Genomic DNA, 6787 nt, shown 5'->3' on the forward strand with positions numbered 1-6787 from the left:
CAAATAACATCTCAAGAAGGAAAATTTAGCACTAATAATGTAGCAAGACATTTACAACAAATATGGTCAACAAAAAATGCAGTTCTCCTCTTACATGATTAAAAATATTCCATTTGCTTCTAGGTTTTAACAATTTTATCAAGGACTCTAGCAGAGTTAAAATCTTACCAGGTCTGCACCTGCGATCCTGATCCACTCTCTTAATCCATTCAGCAACCGTGTTTTCCCTCACACTCCGAGTCCTCTAGGTAGCCAAAGAGGGGGAATTGTTCAAGCCCTTCCTTTTCATCACTTTGGCAATTGACCAATTGACAACTGATTGATGGTTATCCTTTCATACCTACAAAGGCAGAAATTACCATCACTAAAGCGACATACTGTAAAAGCCTCAAGAGTAAATTATATGTTGCTAAAATTCCCCTTTACTCAGCCCTATACAATGGCTAGCAAACAAAAAAAAGTTTCATTTTTGCCACTTCTGTGGCACTGTAGATTTGGCCTTCCCTGCCAAGAGCAGAAAGAACTTGACAGCTTCTTTAAATGGTGTGGCACAAAGGCTCTTGAATGAGGGATGGTGCCCAGGCAGGACTGCCATTCTCCAACACCACCACCATTATTTGCATTGAAAACCAAGAGGCTTGAGGAGAACCGATAAGACGTATCTCAATATGAGCCGGGACACTCCAACTAACCTTGGAAGGGGGTGTTTCTTCCAGCCAGAGCTTCTTGACGGATTGTAATTAATTCCTAAAAACAATCAGTGTAGAGGCAATAGGGAGTATTGGTCATTGGTGTACCTGTGTAAAAAACAGTTTGTCAACATTCAATACAAGATGCTAATTGGATGACAGTCCTCTTTGTGAATAGATTCAAGATTCACTACAAGGATTTGAAGTTCATGTAAACACACTAAGACCATCCGAATGAATCTTCACCCTCACAAATAACCAATCACACAAAAAGCTCAGTTGAGGCCTTCCTCCCCAAATGTGGCAAGTGAATTTTATTCCTCCTTTTTCCTTAGACTGTCTTACTGAAAGGCCTGAGAAAGCAAGAATGGAAGGGGGGTAGGGGGTGTCCAGGGCCCATGTGTCTGCCCAGAAAACTCAGCTGCCAACAAGAGCCAGTGCTTTCTTTGGATATGAGAACAATCCAAAAAGAAAACCCTTTTCAAGGCCTTTCAATCGCAGCAGATGGGACCCAACCAAGAAGGCATCAACTTTGGGAAAGAGTAGTCTATTCACTAACGAAGAGGGGCTTCTATTCCCGCCGCCCAACATTTAAGCGCATAACTGAAACAGAGGAGCTAAAGTAGCCGACATATTTAAAGCCTTTTAATGCCATCTCAAAGTGACTTACACATCTTGGTGGAGACCAGAGCTTTTACTCAAAGAAAATACTTTCTCAAGTCTTGGTCAACTAACCCATCTCCTCTGCCTGCCTTCATACCCAGTGAAAACCAGATTGGAAATGCCACTGTTAACAATATGTAATGAGTTGCTGGTAAATTAGTCATAGTTAAGAAATTAAATACACAAACAACCATAACAAAGTTTGCTGTTGTTTCAAGAACAGCCAATCACTTTCAGTTTTTCATCTTCAATGATAAATTGTGTATATTCTGCACCACCCAACTAAATTGCAAGAATAATGTTTTCAAAAAGGTTTCCCAAACATTCCCTCACCTGGCATTGGTTAAAAAAGTGTTTTCTCATTCCAAACTCACACCATTGGTTGAGCCAATGTTGCTTTGTTGGGATGCTCAAACAAACAGGGCACTTTTTATAGCATTGCAAAGAATGGTCTATGAATGTCTTCCAAAAAATTGCACACTTCACCTTTAAAAAAGAAAAAAAACCACTGAATGCCAATGAAATCTAGCCCTACATCCGGGGAACATGATGATGATATTCAGATGGGATAATGTGCTTTTCCTTCAAAACATCTTGATTTGTTTTATCTTCTGCACTCGAGGATGAGATATTTTTCCCATGTTTTATTAATGGATCTCAGTGGGGAACACTCAAATGGATCTCAACAACTGGATAAGAGCAGAGGAGACACTAGTGGTGTTGACACAAACCCCATGCTGGCTGCCACCTCCCGCGTGCCAATCTTTGGATTTTAATTGTTCATTTGCTCAATAAATACATAAATAGGTCTCAGGATCTGGTCATGGTAATTAAGCTATTTTTAGATTCAAATTGCAGCTTCACATTTCCATGGAAATCTTCCACCACTCTTCAACCTTTTAATTTTTTCATTTCAGTTCATGCATATGCACTCTTAGTGGTTCTCATCTGGTGGGTCGTGACCCAAAACTGCATTGAAGGTCTGTTATGATAAGGTTGCAGACAGCAAAACCTATGCTTAATGCAAATAATACGATGCAACTAACCAGTTAATCGTGCAACTAAGAGGGAGGAGAAAATGCTTCCCATATTTTGTTGTTGCCGTCCAATGATGTGCGTCTAACTATTTCCTTAACTGTCATTTTTCCCTAATGTTTCCTTTCAACCTATGACACGGTATTCATTTTTTATCTTATTCGGTCCTTGCAGTTCAATGTAATTTTAACACATTTCAAAATTTTATTTTAAGGACATTTTTACATACTTTTGTATGTTAAATCTATTTGGTCACCGCTTGCTGCCTAATGAAATATCTGCACCCTAAACCAGTTGAGAAACACTGCTCTAGTTCATATAAAAACATGTTATTATAATGGGTGTGAAATCACATTATGAATGAATGGAGTTTTATGCTCAGTAAGAGTCCAAACCATGAATCTAATGTCAAGGTTGTACTGATTTTAAAGCAATCTCCTACACATGGTTTGATTCAAGGCCACCCATCAACAAGCTGATGAACCGGAGGTCACGTCTGTCCCAGTCCCTATTCCTGGGTCAGATATAAGCTCTTCCACAAACACAAAGATACACTCTCTTCCACTCCCATCCACTCCTGCAGTACATGTCCAGTCCATTTTTAAATGTAATAATTTACTAAACTTGAACTTGTATGAACCTTAATGTGTGCACTGCTACAATTTGACATCTATTAATCTGACAAATGATGCTAAACAAATAAAAATGACTTGACTTGACTTAGCCATTTACTTATCAAGGTGATTTTTAGTGGTTGAATGAGTCAGTTCCCCTCAAGTTCACACAGTTGATCTTGTGGAGTTCAGCACATTAACTATCAACATGTTCAACATTTAAAAAACAAAAAGTCTCATAAAACTTTGTATTTATTTTAAACATTTATTGTATTATAATTTAAATCCTAACCAACATATATTTTTATTATTGAAAAGTGTGTTCATACTTTTTGACGCTCTTTTTCTCTATTAAGTTATTTAAAAATATATTAACATTTAAGTTCATACAAAGCAATAACACGACTGCACCTTTTCTATGATGAACATACTTTTCAATTTCAGAGTTTAAAGAAATTTAGACATTTTTTTTTCTATAGGGCTTAATGTAAAAACGAGTATGTAGCTAACCGTCCAAAGACCGTAAACAAATGTTTTGGCTTGAGTAGTTTTATTATTAAACTATTTTGTTTTAAAATATTTAATATTTGAAAAACTTTTGTCCACCAAACCATAATGCATGTGATGAGCCTTAATGCTCAAGTTGTTAGTTTAAAACAGTTTTCTCTATTTCCTAGCTTTAGTAGTGTAGTAGTAATACCGGCAATCAAATAGTGCTGATGGATGAAAACACTGACTGATGCTGACTCACTTCATGCCACCTGAACTTTTGCTGCCACCTGCTGGCTAAAATATGTCATTTCCAAATAATTCATGTAAAGAGACACATATAGCTCTTAGCACATATGCACTGCTCTTACACGTTAGTTTAGAACGGTACAAACAGAAGCGGAGTGATACAAACAGTGAAGCGTCCGAGTGCTGATGATGTTAGACCATCAGTACTCATAGAACGTCTCTCGTCCAATCAGATTTGAGGACCAGAACTAACTATTTTATATATATATATATATATATATATATATATATATATATATATATATATATATATATATATAAATAGGTATTACATGTTTAGAATCTCAAGACTTGGTGAAGATTTTAAAATAATTTAAATCTCTCTCTCTCTCTCTCTCTCTCTCTCTCTCTCTCTCTCTCTCTCTCTCTATATATATATATATATATATAATAAAATAAAATTTTTGTCCACGTCTTGTTTTTATTTTATTCAAAAAATATATTTTTTATAATCATTTAATGCTATGAAAAAATGTTGGACATCAAATTGGACACAAAGATTACTTAATTATTTAAAGTTTAATAATTTTAATAATCAATTTTTATCACCTTAGACAACCTTATTGGTCAATGACCCTACTGTATCTTCTTCAACCCTAGAACGCATTTGCAACCTAACCTTATCTACTTTATGTGAGTTGGAAAAAAAAAAACAAGAAAAAAAACAGGTGAAATCTAGATGCTTCCTCTTTAAAAAAACGACTTAAATTTTTAAATTAAAAATAATTTTATGAGTAATTTACATTTTTAAATGGTTGCTATATATTTGATTAAATTCGGAAAAGTTTCACACTTTTGGGTGACAGTGCTAAAAATAGCTCTACAACTGAAATATGAGCAATTTTCATGTTTGGTGGTAAAATATGAAATGTCTCAATAACTATACACTTCTCATTCAAAATCTGGTGAAATCTTCCTTCTGTGCTGTTCTCAATACTTGTTATAAGCGAACTGAACAAGAAAGCGCTCACATACTACAGCTAAAAACAGCAGCGCATTATGATAGCCCCGCATGTTTTATGTGTGCACATGCAAACTATATATTTACATATTAAACACAGCCTTTTGAAATTTACAAAGCTTTTTTTTTTGCCTTCAAGAGACTTGAAGTCATATGAACTACTTTAATGATGTTTTTATTGTTCTTTTATGCCTACATACTTTTATGGTCTAAACCACATAACTGGTAAACTGGTAATCAGATGGTCGCTGGTTCGAACCCCACGGCTACCACCATTGTGTCCTTGAGCAAGTCACTTAACTCCAGGTTGCTCCGGGGGGATTGTCTCTGTAATAAGTGCACTGTAAGTCGCTTTGGATAAACGCATCTGCCAAATGCATAAATGTAAATGCCATTTTTTGGAGCTTGATGGTAATAACACACAGTGTCATTTGGATCAGGCTCGTAGGACCAATACCCGATCTGGGTCAAAATGTTTGTATCAGAGCCGATACTGGTCCAGGTATTGTTACAGGTTCAAACACACAAAGAAGTGGTCCTGGAGCTACAGTATTACCATTGTGCTCATTGCTAACTAGGCATCTAACCTCTACTCTCTGTAATGGTATAATGGCAAACACTTTGGATAAACACATTATTTAAACCTCTACACTTGCTATATTAGCATGCAGTACATAAATATGAACATGGTATTTAAAATATATGTAATTATGCCAATGACCTAACCCCAATATCAATATTCCTTTATTTTCTGTTTTGTAATTATTTTAGACAGCAAAATATCTCGAAACAATCAATCTAATATTAGTTATAAGTATACAGAATATTTATATGCAATGCAAAAGGACGGGATAGGTCTAAGTGGGTAGTATCTGAGAGCTCCATTGGTCTGCTGCTGGACAATGTGATTATATTTGTCTGAGCGAGGGTCCTGCTGCTCCAGAGCAAAGCATCTTACAGCTGAGAGGCACACTTTGACACCTTCCTTTAAGACTCTAGTCCAAACAAGCCACTCGACAAGGTGAGACAGGAGTCCTGGCTTTGTTTCGCCCAGCGGGAATCTGCACATCATTCATCACTTACGTTAAGACTTCGGCACAAAAACATTGTGTGATTAGCATGTGGAGATTGTTATCTTTGATAACATGGTGTGGTCTGGCAGCCATGAGGGGCTTTGGCTCATCAATTAATTAAAACGGTAGCTACAAAGATGACAATCATAACATTTGTAGACATGGAAATAATTACCAATTTTATAATAATTTCATTTAGCTAAACTCTGCCCAATTGCACGTGATGCATCTAAGCAATATGTTTAATTCACCATATAGTTTGGTCACATTCCTTTCCAAATATCAAAAGTTCATGGCAAAAGGTTGATATGCCACTCATTACTTTCACATGCAAATGAGCTTGTGATTCGCCGCAAAGGTTTGCCAGAAGTTTGCAGCTATTTGCCAGTAGTGGTGAACCTGTAGCTAACCTTTGACAACAATGTACAATTTAGCGCAAGTTTGCTGCAAAGCTCATTTGCATGTGATAATAATCAGTAGCGAATTTGCAGTAAATTTGTCACGAACTCTCGATTTTTGTAAAGGGTTACTATACTTCTGGTGAAATGAACACTAGAGGTGCTACAACTACAATTATTTTATTGACTTTCACACAAACCATGAGTAAATCAGCAGATTATCAGTTCATAAACATTTACTTTTCACTCTGTTGCTCACACAACGCTATCTAATGACATCTAAAACACATTTACTATAGTGCATACTTGTTACAAAATGAAGGCAGCGAAGGCAGACGAGGAGAGCGGATCCAAATGCAGGCTTACTTTATTGATAAGCAAAATAAACAAACACAAAGGAAAAACCCTCAATGGGGAAACAAACATAAAACTAGAACAGCACGGGCAGGGGAAACACACAAGGCTAACAACATTTCAACGATTGACAAAGACAGAACAAAAAACCAGGGTATAAATACACAAGGACAGGATGATTACAAATGATAAACAGGTGTGA

The sequence above is a fragment of the Xyrauchen texanus genome, chromosome 50 (assembly GCF_025860055.1).
Source record: "Xyrauchen texanus isolate HMW12.3.18 chromosome 50, RBS_HiC_50CHRs, whole genome shotgun sequence".
NCBI classification, from domain to species: domain Eukaryota; kingdom Metazoa; phylum Chordata; class Actinopteri; order Cypriniformes; family Catostomidae; genus Xyrauchen; species Xyrauchen texanus.